Genomic DNA, 14,436 nt, shown 5'->3' with positions numbered 1-14,436 from the left:
CATTGGCTCCTCAGCCTCAGTTTCTCATTCTTGAGCAAAATAGCCGTGGCATCTGCATCTCTCCTGATGGAAGTAATGCTCTTCGTGTCCAGATCCAGCTCCCCCTCACTTTCCCCATTTTCCCATGCGGAGACCTTCAGTTGGCTCCAGCTTCCAGTGCACATGTGGAAGAGCCTTCTTCCAAATATGTATGTAATATATATGTAATTACATATATATTATGTCATATGTAATACAATATATTATATTTATAGGAAGTAATGGAGGAAATGAAGAGCAAAAAAGATTAATACATATAGAAAATAAATAGCGAAATAACAGAACTACACCCTTTCTTACCAATAATTGCTTTCTATGTAAATGGATTTAATTCTCAAATCAAAAAGCAGATATGGCAGAGGGAGGGTTTTTTTTAAGGTTCTATCTATATGTTCACTTTAGATCAAAAAGTTTTCTAAAAGATATATTCATAGTTATTAATGGCCCTATTCCCACTACAAATTTTGAAGTACTCCTAATCCCATAACTTGCCTGTTTTAGCTATGGTAATGGGTGGAAAGAGTAATTCACCAGTTTTAAAGATCAGACTCTGTATCAAAAGCACCTTTGCCCTTAGGAAGAGTGAGTATCAGACTCATCCTGGAGTATATTGGAGTCATCTTATCTATTACTCCAAACCTCTCTTTTTATTTCTGAGCCTTGCTTGGACCTTGGCATTCCATTTGAATTCCTTCTGACTGGAACATTTGTGTTGTATCTGTAACACTGGCACTGAAATAAAGACCACATGGTTAAAGAAATCTTCCCTATATTATACTTTATGGTGTTGGAGTGAAGCCTTGTAGCTTCCTTGCCCCCATGTCAGAGGAAGTCTTACGGACACCATAGGGTAGGAATAGCCTTTCCTGAGTCTGAGAAATTGGTCTCTTTTAAGACAAATCTCAGAAATATCCACAACGAAGACTTGAGCTTTTTAAACTAGTGAGAGTGCCAAGTGCTTTTTAGAAAGGACCCATGTGTTACTAAACTTTGAAATTGAGTTGCTGGAATGAAGTAGATGTGACTCTCTCTGTGGTACATGACGAATGTACTATGTACGTTCAAGTATTCAGGCACCATGTCTTACATACTGAAGAAGAAAGAAAAAGTGAGGCCCACCTTGCTCTTATAACATTTGCAATTGTTACTGTATTGAATACAGTATAATGACTACTTTGGCTTCAATCTTAAACCTGGAAACAAATATCCTTTTTTCCCCTCCATTTCACCAAGCCTTTACTTAAAATCTTCAGTGTCTTATCAAATATAGCTCTGTATCAGATGCTAGACTATTCCTAACATTTGACAAACTGGAGTTTAACTAAAGGCTCCACAGGGGAAAGTTTCTGGTCTTATTAGTATGTATGAGCAAGATCTGCTAAAACTTACTCTGCTGGGTAAATGGTTGACTGAGTCAATCACAGGATATTATCTCCTCCATAGTTTTCAGTAATGTAAGTGTGGACTAGTGCATATTTCAGACAACTGCTCTGCCTGTGCAATGGAAAATAGCCTTTAAGGGTTTCTTTGCAGACTGATTTCACTGGATGGATACTTAATGCTGTGAAACATGATAGGATTAACATAATGTTGGTGGATTTCTTGAATAGAATTTGTCTTAACATTCTTCTTTGTTAGATAAAATAAAGCCTGTTTGTATAGAGGCTTTATTTTTCTCTCCTATATTTGTAGCTAACCAGCTCAGGTTTTTTATTTTAATTTGAACTGGGTTGAATCTCTGAAGAAATCTGTTCAAGACCATGCTATAAGACAGTGTCAGCTAATGGAGCTGGAAAGGGTCTACTCTACTGACAGCATTTCCTTGGATGACCACAGTTTTGAAGTAGAGTTTATGATTATCCAAAGCTTTGTCTAGGAGTAAAATATTATGGCCTTAACACAAAGGTGCTGCATAGCATATGAATTGATTTCGGAAATTGAACACAAGCACCATACTGAAGGACTAGCAGCCAAATAACTGCCTAGGATACTGATGGTTGTGAAGACTAATTCAAATGATTGGATCTTTGAAAACTTCAGTGTACCATAGTTTTTAGGATCAGAATTAGTTTTCCTCTCACTTGGCCTTGCAGCTAAAAGGAGAAATGTTTCAATTTATGTGAATACTTGCACATTTTAATAATTCATTTCCCGAGTATAACCACTCAAAGGGGAGCAAATTTGGATGGATTTACAACTTCAGAGGCATTATGAGGAAAGAGCAATTTCCAAGGCTGTTTTGATAACCCTGGGGTGATAAGCAGTGATCTCTCACACGCTTACTTCAATAATTCCACATGCACTTGTACCTCATTATTTCCCTCCTCACGAGTCAATTTTATTCTAGTCTCTGCCCCATCCCAGGGAATCCTAAAGGAGAATTAATTCATCTAAGTAATCTCAAAAAACTGTAGGAAGGGTGCTCTCCCCTAGAAGCTTCACCCACAGTGCTTTGATGTTGTTACCTTGAGGTGCTTTGGACAGTCATGGAATTTTTAGGCTGTGTATAGTGATCATCTGTTAATTTTAAGGCCTTTCTCATTTAAAGAAACATTCCTCAGTGTAACATTTGGGAAGAGATTCTTTCCTCTTGCTAGTTTAAAGGTGTGATTTACACCTCTTGTTTATTGCATTTATATATGAAAATAGACTTTTAAAACTATCCAACACTAATGGTCGATATAACATGATTTCCATTTTTTTATGTCCTTCTAGAAGAGATTGGAAGTTAGGAAGTACTGCTTTTGAGGTTCAACTTCATTATCTTCTGCATTGAAAAATATTTGGGCCATGAGAACTAGCGGAAATGAGTTTGAATGTGTATTTTTTTTCTAGTGAATGTATTTTAACCACAGCGTTCTAAACTGAGAAATCTAGAGAGGAAAAAGTGGGTGTTCACAAACTTTGTGGTTGGGGGAGTGATTTTACACGTCTGTATATTCATGACTTTGGGAGTGGAGAGGATCATTGAAGAGAGAATTGCACAGAAAGTCCTGAAGTTGAAAACACTTTTGACCAGCTTTGGCTCAGGAGAGTGGGGCTGCTTGTAGAACTGGAAGTGAATAACTTTTTCAAGCAATATGAGTGAGTGGGTCCCATCGACAGGGTTCCAGGACCTGGAACATTTTTAACAGAAGGAATTGGTGAAGCAGCTTACACAGTTGCTTTACAAACTTCCAAGGGGCTGATTCTGGCTTCGAGATGGAGCATTGGAGCTGGTTTTGTTTTGTTTTCCTCAAAGAACCTGTGGTTGTGCTTTGTGTGTTTTGTTTTTGTTTTATATTTGGGGGTCCCAAGGGAAAGAGCTTCTGAACTCTTTCCTTTATGAACTCCCACTGTGTTCCTGTAAAGTTCCTTTTCTTTCACAGTGTTGTAAGTTACATTTTCATTATGTCTCATCACATCTTCTTTACTGTAAAAATATTAAAAACCTGTTTCCAAGTGAGACAGCTAATGAAGCTCTAATTATTACAGACATATTTTTGAGATGTAAAAAAAATTTTAATTAAATGATAAGTCTTAGAGGTCAGTGAGGAATAAAATGGATGTAAAATGGGATGCATTAGAATTCTGCTGTGTGTATTGTCTTCTGGTTGAAATAAATTATGAACGGTGACTAATAATAAAAAGTCAATACTCAAAAATAATTCAAAAAAACTCACTTTAGATCAAAATTTACAAATAAATTGAAAGTAAAATAATACCAAAAGATATTCCATGCAAATAGCAAACCAAAAAAAGAAGAGCTAAGGTGGCTGTATTAATATCAGACAAAATAGACTTAAAGACAGAAATTGTGACAAGAGACAAAGGACATTATATATTGATAAAAAGGTTAATCTATCAAGAAATTAGAAAAAGTATAAACATATATGCACCTAATAAGGAGCCCCAAACCTACGAAGAAAAACTGACAGAATTAAAGGGAAAAAGTAGACAGTTCTAAAATAATATTTGGAGATTTTAATATCCCACTTTCATTAATGGATATAATAACTAGACAGAAGAAAAATAAAGGGCTTAAGCCACACTAAAGCAACCAGACCTAATATCTATGGAACACTACACCCAGCAACAGCAGGACACCATTGTTTTGCTTATTCTATTATTCCGTTTTTCTCAGATGCACATTAAACCTTCTCTAAAATATACCATATGTTGGCCACAAAAAAAAAAGCATATATATTCTCTGACAACAATGTAATGAAACTAAAACTCAATAATAAAAGGGAAACTGGAAACCCGACAAACATAGAAATATTAAACAACATTAAACAAAGAAGAAATTAAAAGTAAAATTAGAAAATACTTTGAGTCAAATGAAAAAGAAAACACAACACATCAAAACTCATGAGAAGGCTCAGAGGTAAATTTATAGCTGTAAGTGACTATATTAAAAAAGAAGAAAGAAATCCAAAATCAATAACCTATCTTTGCACAATAAGAACAAGGAAAAAAAGTAAAATAAAACCAAAGATAGGAGAAGGAAGGAAATCATAAAAATTAGGAGATAACATATAACAAAAAGGTGAGTAGAAAAGCAATAAAGGGAATCAACACAACCAATAATTATCTGAAAATATCAACAAAATGTACAAAGTTTTAGCTTCACTAAGAAAAAAAGGCTCAAATTACTAAAATCAGAAATTAAAGTGAGAACATTACTATAGATTTTACAGAAATAAAAAGATCAATGAGATAATACTTATGAACAACTATACACACAAATAAATAGATAGCCTAAATGAAATGTATAAATTCCTGGAAACATATAAGCTACCAAAACTGATTGAAGAGGAAACAGAAAACCTGAATGAATCTATAGCAAGGGAACAGATTGAGTCAGCAACCAAAACCCTTCCAACAAAGAAAATTCTAGGACCAGATGGCTTCACTGTTGAATCCAACCAAACATTTAAAGAATTCACAACAATCCTTCTCAAACCCTTCCAAACATAAAAGAGGAGGGAATACTTTCTAAAGTATTTCTTGTGGCTAGCATTCCCTGATACCAAAACCAAAGACTCTACAAGGAAGAAAACTATAGCAAAATGAATCCAACAGCATATTAAGATTATATATAATGACCAAATGTAATTTATTCTAGGAATGCAAGTATGATTTAGGAAAAGCAACCAGTGAAATATCAAACATTAATAAAATGAAAAAAAAACTAAAGGATCACCTCAATTGATGCAGAAGAAACACTTTCTAAGATTGAACACCACTTCCTTAAAAATTCAACAAACTAGAAATATAAGGAAACTTCCTCAACATGAAAAAGGACACTTACGAAAAACCCACAACTAGCATTTTATTATTATTATTATTATTATTATTATTATTATTATTATACTTTAAGTTCTAGGGTATGTGTGTACAATGTGCATGTCTGTTACATAGGTATACATGTGCCATGTTGGTTTGCTGCACCCATCAACTCGTCAGTTACATTAGGTATTTCTCCTAATGCTATCCCTCCCCCAGCCCCCCACATCCTGACAGGCCCCGGTGTGTGATGTTCCCCGCCCTGTGTCCAAGTGTTCTCATTGTTCAATTCCCACCTATGAGTGAGAACATGCGGTGTTTGGTTTTCTGTCCTTGTGATAGTTTACTGACAATGATGGTTTCCAGCTGCATCCATGTCCCTGCAAAGGACATGAACTCATCATTTTTATGGCTGCATAGTATTCCATGGTGTATATGTGCCACATTTTCTTAATTCAGTCTATCATTGATGGAATTTGGATTGGTTCCAAGTCTTTGCTATTGTGAATAGTGCTGCAATAAACATACGTGTGCATGTTTCTTTATAGTAGCATGATTTATAATCCTTTGGGTATATACCCAGTAATGGGATTGCTGGGTCAAATGGTATTTCTAGTTCTAGATCCTTGAGGAATGGCCACACTGTCTTCCACAATGGTTGAACTAATTTACACTCCCACCAACAGTGTAAAAGCATTCCTATTTCTCCACATCCTCTCTAGCATCTGTTTTTTCCTGACTTTTTAATGATCGCCATTCTGACTAGTGTGAGATGGTGTCCCGTTGTGGTTTTGATTTGCATTTCTCTGATGACCAATGATGATGAGCATTTTTTCATGTGCCTGTTGGCTGTGTAAATGTCTTATTTGAGAAGTGTTTGTTCATATCCTTTGCCCACTTTTTGATGGGGTTGTTTTTTTTTCTTGCAAATTTGTTTAAGTTTTTGTAGATTCTGGATATTAGCCCTTTGTCAGATGGGTAGATTGTAAAAATTTTCTCCCATTCTGTAGATTGCCTGTTCACTCTGATAGTAGTTTCTTTTGCCATGCAGAAGCTCTTTAGTTTAATTAGATCCCATTTGTCTATTTTGGCTTTTGTTGCCATTGCTTTTTGTGTTTTAGTCATGAAGTCCTTGCCCATGCCTATATCCTGAATGGAATTGCCTAGGTTTTCTTCTAGGGCTTTTATGGTTTTAGGTCTAACATTTAAGTCTTCAATCCATCTTGAATTAATTTTTGTATAAGGTGTAAGGAAAGGATCCAGTTTCAGCTTTCTACATATGGCTAGCCAGTTTTCCCAGCACCATTTATTAAATAAGGAATCCTTTCCCCTTTTCTTGTTTCTTGTTTTTGTCAGGTTTATCAAATATCAGATGTTTGTAGATGTGTGGTGTTATTTCTGAGGCCTCTGTTCTGTTCCATTGGTCTATATATCTGTTTTGGTACCAGTACCTTGCTGTTTTGGTTACTGTAGACTTGTAATATACTTTGAAGTCAGGTAGCATGATGGCTCCAGCTTTGTTCTTTTTGCTTAGGATTGTCTTGGAAATGCAGGCTCTTTTTTGGTTCCATATGAGCTTTAGGTTTTTCCAATTCTGTGAAGAAAGTCATTGGTAGCTTGATGGGGATGGCATTGAATCTATAAATTACCTTGGGCAGTATGGCCATTTTCACAATATTGATTCTTCCTGTCCATGAGCATGGAATGTCCTTCTGTTTGTTTTTGTCCTCTTTTAATTCATTGAGCAGTGGTTTGTAGTTCTCCTTGAAGAGGTCCTTCACTTCCCTTGTAAGTTAGGTTCCTAGGTATTTTATTCTCTTTCTAGCAATTGTGAATGGGAGTTCACTCACGATTTGGCTCTCTGTTTGTCTGTTATTGGTGTATAAGAATGCTTGTGATTTTTGCACATTGATTTTGAATCCTGAGACTTTGCTGAAGTTGCTTATCAGTTTAAGGAGATTTTGGGCTGAGACGATGGGGTTTTCTAAATATACAATCATGTCATCTGCAAACAGGGGCAATTTGACTTCCTCATTTCCTAATTGAATACTCTTTATTTCTTTCTCTTGCCTGATTGCCCTGGCCAGAACTTCCAACACTATGTTGAATTGGAGTGGTGAGAGAGGGCATCTGTGTCTTGTGCTGGTTTTCAAAGGGAGTGCTTCCAGTTTTTATCCATTCAGTATGATATTGGCTGTTGGTTTGTCATAAATAGCTCTTATTATTTTGAGATACATTCCATCAATACCTAGTTTACTGAGAGTTTTTAGCATGAAGGGCTCTTGAATTTTGTTGATGGTCTTTTCTGCATCTACTGAGATATTCATGTGGTTTTTCTCGTTGGTTCTGTTTATGTGTTGTATTACATTTTTTGATTTGTATATGTTGAACCAGCCTTGCACCCCAGGGATGAAGCCGACTTGATCATGGTGGATAAGCTTTTGATGTGCTGCTGGATTCAATTTGCCAGTATTTTATTGAGGATTTTTGCATAAATGTTCATCAGGGATATTGGTCTAAAATTCTTTTTTTTTTGTTGTGCCTCTGCCTGGCTTTGGTATCAGGATGATGCTGGCCTCATAAAATGAGTTAGGGAGGATTCTCTCTTTTTCTATTGATTGGAATAGTTTCAGAAGGAATGGTACCAGCTCCCCTTTGTACTTCTGGTAGAATTCGGCTGTGAATCCATCTCATCCTTGACTTTTTTTGGTTGGTAAGCTATTAATTACTGCCTCAATTTCAGAACCTGTTATTGGTCTATTCAGAGATTCAACTTCTTCCTGGTTTAGTCTTGGGAGGGTGTAAGTGCCCAGGAATTTATTCATTTCTTCTAGATTTTCTAGTTTATTTGCATAGAGGTGTTTATAGTATTCTCTGATGGTAGTTTGTATTTCTGTGGGATCGGTGGTGTTATCCCTTTATCATTTTTTATTGCATCTATTTGATTCTTCTCTCTTTTTTTCTTTATTAATCTTGCTAGCGGTCTATCAATTTTGTTGATCTTTTCAAGAAACAAGCTCCTGGATTCATTGATTTTTTTGAAGAGTTTTTTGTGTTTATATCTCCTTCAGTTCTGCTCTGATCTTAGTTGTTTCTTGCCTTCTGCTAGCTTTCAAATTTGTTTGCTCTTGCTTCTCTAGTTCTTTCAATTGTGATGTTAGGGTGTCAATTTTAGATATTTCCTGCTTTCTCTTGTGGGCATTTAGTGCTATAAATTTCCCTCTACACACTGCTTTAAATATGTCCCAGATATTCTGGTACGTGCCCACAACTAACATTATACACAATGATGAAAACCGAAAACTTTCCCCCCCTAAAATCAGAAAAAAAGACAAAAATGCTCCCTTTCCCAACTTCCATCAAACATTGTATGTGAAGATTTAGCCTGGGCAATTAGGCAAGGAAAAGAAATAAAATACATCAAAATTGGAAAGGAAGACATAAAACTATGTCTGTTTGCAGATAAAATGATCTTATATATACAAAATCATTTAACCTCCACAAACTTCCTGATTTAATGAATTCAGCCATGTCTCAGGATACACAATCAATACACAAAAATCAGTTGTATATGTATAAACAAGCAATTAACAATCTGATAAAGAAATTAAGAAAACAATTTCATTTACAATAGAATCAAAAAGAATAAAATACTTAGGAACAAATTTAACCAAGACAATGCAAGATATATACATTGAAAAACTATAAAACATTGCTGAAAATATTATAGATCTAAATAAATGAGAAGACATCTTGTGTTCATGGATTGGAAAACTTCATATTGCTAAGATGCCAATACTACACAAAGTGACCTAGGAATTCAATGCAATCTCAATCACATTTTCAAAGGCACTTGTTGCGGAAATGAAAAAGCTGATTCTAAAATTCAGGTAGAATTGCAAGAGACCCTGTGTAGCCAAAACAATTTAGAGAAAGAAAAACAAAATTAGAAGACTCACGCTTCCCTATTTCAAAACTTACTACAGAGCCACAATAATTAAAATATTGTCAAACCAGCATAAGGATGGACATATAGATTAATGGGATAGAATAGAGATTCCAGAAATAAACACTTACGTATGTGGTCCATTGATTTTTTATTTTTATTTATTTATTTATTTTTGAGACAGAGTCTTGCCCTGTCACCCAGGCTGAAGTATACTGACCTGATCTCAGCTCAGTGCAACTTCCGCCTCCCAGATTCAAGCTATTCTCCTGTCTCAGCCTCCAGAGCAGCTGAGATTACAGGCACCTGCCACCACACCCAGCCAATTTTTGTATTTTTAGTAGAGATGGGGTTTCACCATGTTGGTCAGACTGGTCTTGAACTCCTGACCTCAGGTGATGCACCTGCCTTGGCCTCCCAAAGTGCTGGTATTACAGGCATGAGCCACTGCTTCCAGCTGGTCCACTGATTTTTAACAAGGATGTCAAAATCCTTCAATATGGAAAAAATATTCAACAAAGAATGCTAGAAAAACTGAATGTCTACATGCAAAAAAAGTGGACATTCTACCTCACACCATATACAAAAATTAACTCAAAATGAAAGACCTAAGTATAAGAGGGAAAAGTATAAAACTCTTAGAAAAAATATGTAGTGAGTCTTCAAGACCTTGGATTTGGCAATGAAGTCTTAGATATGCACCAAATACACAAGAAACAAAAAAATAGATAAATTAGACAGTGTTAAAATTAAAAATTTTTGTGCATCAAAGGTCACTACAAATGAAGTAAAAACACCATCCACAGAATGGGAGAAAATACCTGCAAATCACATGCCTGACAAGGTTCTAGTACCCAGAACTGTTACAACTCAACAACCAAGTGACATTTGACCAAATTAAAACATAAAAAGGATTAGAATAGACATTTTTCCAAAGAAGAAGACATGCAAATGATCAGCCAGCATATGAAAATATTTTCAACATCATTAGCTATTGGGGAAATACAAATCAAAATGACAGCAGGAGACCACTTTATACCCACTATGGTGGCTATAATTTCTTTAAAATAGAAAAAATCAAGTGTTAGGAATGATATGGAAAGATTGCAGCCCTTATACTTTTGTGTTGGGAAATTCTACTTTTAATATATATCCAAGAAACAAGTATTCAAACAGAAACATGTGCATGATGGCCATGGCACTATATACAATAGCCAAAAAGCGGAAAGAATCCAAATGTCAACTGAGGAATGGATGAACAAAATGCAGTATATCCATACAGTGGAATATTACTCGGTCTTAAAAAGAATGAAGCACAGGCGCGGTGGCTCATGCCTGTAATCACAGCACTTTGGGAGGCTGAGGTGGGCGGATCATGACGTCAGGAGATCGAGACCACTCTGGCTAACATGGTGAAACCCCGTCTCTACTAAAAATACAAAAAATTAGCTGGTTGTGGTGGCATGCGCCTGTAGTCCCAGGTACTCAGGAGGCTGAGGCAGGAGAATCGCTTGAACCTGGGAGGCAGAGGTTGCAGTGAGCAGAGATGGTGCCACTGCACTCCTGCCTGGGTGACAGAGTAAGACTCCTTCTCAAGAAAAAAAAAAAAAAAGAAGGAAGCATGAATACATGCTACAATATGAATGAACTTAAAAAACATTATGTTAAGTGAATGCAGCCAGATGCAAAAGGTCACTAATGTATGATTTCATTGATGTGAAATATCCAGCATAGGTAAATGTAGAGAAACAGAAAGCAGATTAGTGGTTGCTCAGGGCTGGGGGTAAAGGGCAGTGGGCAGTGGCTACTTAATGGTTATGTCATTTACTTTTGTAAGTATAAAAATGTTTGGGAACTAGACAGAAGTTATGGCTATACAACATGTTCAATATACTAACTGTCACTAAAATGTACACTTTAAGATGGTTAATTTTATATTACCTGAATTTTACCTCAATTAGAAAATACATAGAACTTAATGAAAACAAAATAGAATATATTAAAATATGTGGGATGAATTAAAATAGTGCCGACAGGAAAAACTACATCATTAAATGTTAATTTAAAAAGGTCTTCTCTTTTTTAAAATGTCTACTGCAAAAATAAAAACTAGTAAAAGAAGAGCAAAGTAAGCCCAAGGTGAACAGAAGGAAGTAATTGGTAAAGAATTTTTTTTTGAGACGGAGTCTTGCTCTGTCACCCAGACTGGAATGCACTGGTACGATCTTGGCTCACTGCCTCCCAGTTCAAGAAATTCTCCTGCCTCAGCCTCCTGAGTAGCTGGGATTATAGACATATGCCACCATGCCTGGCTAATTTTTGTATTTTTAGTAGACACTGGGTTTCACCATGTTGGTCAGGCTGGTCTCGAACTCCTGAACTCGTGATCCACTTGCCTCGGCCTCCCAAAGTGCTGGGATTGCAGGCATGAGCCACCTTGCCCAGCCCAAACACCTTTTTAATTAATGAAATTTAATATTTAAAAAAAAAAAAACAGCTGGGCACAGTAGCACATGACTATAATCCCAGCACTTCATTAGGCTAAGATGGGCAGATCACTTTAGCCAGAAGAGTTTGAGACCAGCCTAGACAACATGACAAAAACCTGTCTCTACAAAAAATATAAAAATTAGCCTGGCATGGTGATGTGTGCCTGTAGTTCCAGTTACCTGGGAGGCTGAGGATCACTTGAGCCCAGGAAGTCGAGGCTGCAATGAACCATGACAACACACCTGCACTGCAGCCTAGGCAACAGAGTGAGGTCTTGAAAAAAAAAAAAAAAGAAAAGAAAAGAAAAAGAAAAATTAATGAAACAAAGAGCTGATTCTCTAGGAGAAAAAAAATGACAAAATTGATAAACCTCTAGCAAAACTGACAAAGATTAAGACAGAGACAATATATCCAAATATTAGGAATAAAGTAGAGAGTATCTCTATAGAACCTGCAACTATTAAAAAGATAATAAGGAATACTATTTTAAAAGTTACACTGAAAAATTTGACAAGCAAAAGGACCAATTTCTTAAAAACCTCAAACTTCCAAAATTCAATAAAGATGAAATGTGCAATCTGGATGTTTCTATAATTATTAAAAAAATTGAAATATTAATTTAAAAGCTCCTGAATGAAAAATCTATAGGATCAGATGGTTTCACTACAGAATTCTTACAAACATTTAAAGTAGAATTAACACTGATTTTACACAAACTCTTTCAGAAAATAGAAAACACTACTCAATTCATCTTATAAAGCTAGTATTACTTTAAAACCAAAATCAGTCAAAGACAGTGCAAACCAAGAAAAGTATAGACCAGCATCTTGTAAACTTAGATGTGGAGATCTTCATTTGAATTTAAGTAAATCTAATCCAACAGTCTATGTCATAGTTCATTCAGGCTGCTATAACAAAGTACTATAAACTAGGTAGTTTATAAATAATACAAATTTATTTTTCATAGCTCTAGACACTGGGAAGTCCAACGTCAAGTCACCAGCAGATTCATTGTCTAGTGATGGCCTATTTTCTGACTGAAAGATGGCACATGATTGAAGAAGATAGCTAGCTCCCTGGGGTCTTTTATGAGGGCACTATTCCCAATAATGAGAATTTTGCCTTCATGATCTAATCACCTTCCAAAATTCCCCACCTCTTAATGGCCTCAACTTAGTGACTAGATTTCAACATATGAATGTTGGAGGGACACAAACATTCAGACAATAGCAGTCTATGAAAAAGAATAATACAACATAAAAGCATAAGAGTTAGTCTATGTCTGCAGCATTCTTTCAATATTTAAAAAGCAGTTTTGCTGGACTGAGCTGGTTGCCTCCTGCTATTGTGGAGGTGACTCACTTCATCCCAACTTCTTGATACTTTTGCTTCTGGAGGTCATATTTCTCTAAGATCCTCCAGAAAAAAAGTCTTAAAGCCACCTTAGCCTTTTTTCCGGTCCAGCTCTTAAATTTTTTCCTCCTCTTCCCCAATAATAACATGAGTGTGGATCCAGCTTGTCCACAAAGCCTGCCTTGCTCTGAAGCATCTGACTGTAAAGAATTTTCACCTACACCTGTAATTTGTGGGCCTGAAGAAAACTATCCATCCTTGCAAATGTCTTTTGCTGAGATGCCTCACACAGAGACTGTCTCTCCTCTTCCTTCCTCCACGGATCTGCTTATTGAGGACAGCCGTGATTCTTCCACCAGTCCCAAAAGCAAGCAACCCACTTCTGCAGAGAAGAGTGCCACAAAAAAGGAAAACAAGGTCCCAGTCAAGAAACAGAAGACCAGAACTCCAGAACTGTGTTCTCTTCCAACCAGCTGTGTGTACTCAATGATAGATTGCAGAGACAGAAATACTTCAGCCTCCAGCAGATGCAAGAACTTTCCAACATCCTGAACCTCAGCTACAAAGGTGAAGACCTGGTTCCAGAACCAGAGGATGAAATCTAGGAGGTGGCAGAAAAACAACTGGCCAAAGAATAGCAATGATGTGACTCGGAAGGCCTCAGCACCTACCTACCCCAGCCTCTACTCTTCCTACCACCAGGGATGCCTGGTGAACATGACTGGAAACCTTCCAATGTGGAGCAACCAAACCTAGAGCAATTCAACCTGGAGCAACCACACCCAGAACATCCAGTCCTGGAGCAACCACTCCTGGAACACTCAGACCTGGTGCACCCAGTCCTGGAACAATCAGGCCTGAAACAGTTCCTTCTACAACTGTGGAGAGGAATCTCTGCAGTCCTGCATTCAGTTCCAGCCAAATTCTCCTGACTTGGAGGTTGCCTTGGAAACTGCTGGGGAAAGCCATAATGTAGTACAGCAGACCAGTAGGTATTTTAGTACTCCACAAGCCATAGATTTATTCCTAAATTACTCCACAAACATGCAACCTTAAGATGTGTGAAGATGGGTGAAGTTGCTATTACTCAATTTCAGTCTGGGCACTGGCTGAATCCTTCCTCTCCCCTCCCCTCCCTCATAGGATTTTTGTTGTTTGGAAACCATGTGTTCTGGTTTCCATTATGGCTATCCAGTCAATTTGATGGAGGGTAGGGTATGCTTGGAGCCTACTCAGAGAGGTTTCTTTCTTTTTTCCTATTAGATCTTCCCGGAGAAAAGACATTTTAATAACCCTGGCTGCTAAGGACAACATGATAGAAGTTGTCTCTGGCTATAGAT

At 36.8% G+C, this 14,436-nt stretch overlaps 1 pseudogene; it reads left to right on the top strand.

Annotated features, from left to right (window-relative positions):
* The first annotated feature begins 13,236 nt into the window (after nt 1-13,236).
* LOC100461352 (homeobox protein NANOG-like) lies at nt 13,237-14,161 on the top strand (annotated as a pseudogene).
* Nucleotides 14,162-14,436: the final 275 nt, after the last annotated feature.

The sequence above is a fragment of the Pongo abelii genome, chromosome X, assembly GCF_028885655.2.
Source record: "Pongo abelii isolate AG06213 chromosome X, NHGRI_mPonAbe1-v2.0_pri, whole genome shotgun sequence".
Taxonomy (NCBI): domain Eukaryota; kingdom Metazoa; phylum Chordata; class Mammalia; order Primates; family Hominidae; genus Pongo; species Pongo abelii.
This window is presented reverse-complemented; position numbering and strand designations above follow the sequence as displayed.